Source organism: Crocodylus porosus, unplaced genomic scaffold (genome assembly GCF_001723895.1).
Source record: "Crocodylus porosus isolate Cpor-Errol unplaced genomic scaffold, CroPor_comp1, whole genome shotgun sequence".
Lineage (NCBI taxonomy): Eukaryota > Metazoa > Chordata > Crocodylia > Crocodylidae > Crocodylus > Crocodylus porosus.
The window spans coordinates 1,249,817-1,252,565 of NW_017728935.1; positions in this window are offsets into that span (position 1 = coordinate 1,249,817).

Below are 2,749 nucleotides of genomic sequence, written 5' to 3' on the forward strand. Positions count from 1 at the left end.
TTTTTTCTTATTGCATTCTTGGGACTTGCTGATCTTGGATGTAGAACCTCTAGAAGTAACTCTTGTCTTCAAGACACTAACGTGTCCTCTCCAGGAAAAAAATAGGAGTCCATCAGCATTAAACACCCTCAGGGGCTTAAAATAGCACTACTGTTTCTTGAAAGCTTTTTAACTTTTGTCCTTTTTCATTGGGGTGTCCTCTTGAGCAAAGATTGTTCACTGATGAAAACTGTTATATAATTTTGGGTCAGGGGAGCAAGTGAGAAATTGGTACTGTACAGATCCATTGTAATGCCCTGAAACTTTTTTGTATTTTCCTTTTTTTATTTTAAAGGACTGATGTATATTACAGTGTTAAAGAAGACTTAACAAACTTACCAAGTGTATATGAAAGTGCAATAACCAGGAGAAATGAAATAACGAGCAAATTTAAATGTTTCCATGGTATTATAACTTTTTTTTTCGGTAGTACTAACTTCCTTTCTGTACCAGGTCCACATGTATTTTTAAGAGACGCGACTGTGGGTTAAGACTTAATTTAGTGCCATTATGAATTGTCTGTTTTATAGGTAAGAGATTGTCTAGAATGCGCAGGATGTCATGCTTTTTATTATAAAGATGACATTAACATTTTATGTTTTGCCTTGCCTGGCTCTTTTTTTCTTCCCTTCACTGCGTTGTACCCTTTCACCATAGTGCACTCCTACTCAACTCCAGTAGCATATGAAGGGGGAGGGGAAGGGTGTGGGGCACCAGCCCTGGATGCCAACTAAGGAGGGGTACCAGAATTACCCTTTTTGTGCAAGAAGCAGCCTTTTTGTGTTGCTCTCCTGCAAGGTTTACCCATGGTGCAAACCCTGCTTGTTAGAGGCAAAGTAACTGCACTGCTGTCACTAATATTGGACATGCAGAAGCCTGATGTGAGTTTTGGGTGTTTGGGCCAGAGTGACTCTTGGACTGAAGGTTTTGTTTTTGGGGTTTTTTTTGGCTCTTTCTTCTTTTTGTGTGTTAAGAATTACTAAGCCCAGGGGTCAGCAAGGTCATAGGAGCAGTGGGCTGAATTTAATACAGCTTGGCTCACAGGCTGGCTCATGCTTGCCGCCTGTCGGTCACCACTGCTTTCCCCATTGCTGGAGCATTGACGGTTCAGCTTTTGTGCCAGATGCAACCACTTGCTGAGCTGGGGGGTGAAAAAAAGTCTTCTGTCCCATTTGCAGCCTGAAATGGTTGCTTTCCTATGCAACCCTCTTTTTGCTGCAAGAGACCATCACACTGATAGAAAGGGCTCCCCCCCCCGCCCCATGGCAGGGTCTGATCTTAAGATTCAGGAGCCTTTACTGGTTAAATAAATGGCTGCGGTTCTTAGACCAGGGTAAATTGTAGAAGATTTCTCATGGGCAGTAGCTGTGAGGACTGAACTCTGCCACAGGCCTAGTCCATTATCTGAAGACTTTTTCTTCTGAGGGTGGATGATTGTCCAGGGGAAGGGCTGGAGCTCTTCCTCAGCCTCATGGAGTGCAGTTGCAGGATGTTTAACAAGAAAATGTCTGAACAGTATTAAAACCCTGTCTTCCACCAAATGCTTCTCCAGGGTGGTTGGTGAGATGATCCCAACATCTTCCTGAAGATGAACATTTTTTATCAGTCTCTACAAGGAATAGTTTTGGACAAATAATCAAGTTTAAGTGGCTCCAGTGGCCTCTTGCATATCAGTTTTGACATGTGTTGCCATATAAACAGGTTGAGTGACCAAGTAACACCACTATGAACTCCCGTTCGTGGGAACAGAGCAGAAAACACTCCACCCGATGTGATGTGTACAATAGGCTCACAACAGAGCGGTGTCTGAATTTATTGTCTTAAACTGGCTCATCTTTTTAATGAAAGCTAATAGTGTAGTAAAAAGTAGGAGAAAACTGGCAACTGTAATTACTTAAAAGTAAGAATAAGGCTTCCCTCCCTCCCTAATGTTGCCACCATTCGAACACGGAAGGTGAATTCAGTATGCTGAGGTACCAAGATGGCTCTTGTTAAGCATCTTTTTCTGGTTTTCTGCCTTAAAAACAGTAGAGTTACCTTCTCCCAGCTCGGCCCATAGCTCCATTGGACCCAGTCTCCCACGTCGTGCAACAGATGCTGCAAGCGGGAGCGAGCTGGGTCTGACGAGGGGTTTTTCTGCCCTTCTCCCTTGCAACCTCCAGCATTTGAGGCCCGAGAAGTCCTGGCACGGAGCCTGTACCTCCCCCTCCCCCTGTATGCTGAAAGCCCGGCCCTGGAGCTAGGGTTTCGGTTGTAGCCGTGCCGCGCTAAGGACGTGGGTTGTTGGAGTAGATGTGATGTCTAAGGCACCGTATCTGCTACCAGGACCTTGGTACCCGCGTGGGGGGGGTGTCCTGGTCAATGGGGGATTCCCAAGCGTGGTGCGGGGACTGCAGCAAGGAAAAGGGAGGAGAGAGGTGGGGCAAGGGGCAAGCTCAGGCTTCAGCCAGGCTGCCTTGATCCCCTCTGCAAGCGGGGCAGGGAGGATCTCCACGCGGGCAGCGCCGCAGGAGGCTGAGCCCCTTGTCCCCGCCGAGGGGGACGGGGGAACCACAGCGCCTCTCGGCTTCGCCAGCCGCTTCCCCTTCTCTCCCGGAACCTTTGGGCCGAGCCGCCGGGTTCCAGCCGGACGCTTTCCCTCCGCGCCCCCCTGAGGTGGCCGCGGCGCTGCCTGCTCCGCCTTCCGCGCCTCGCTCGGCCTGGACGGCTA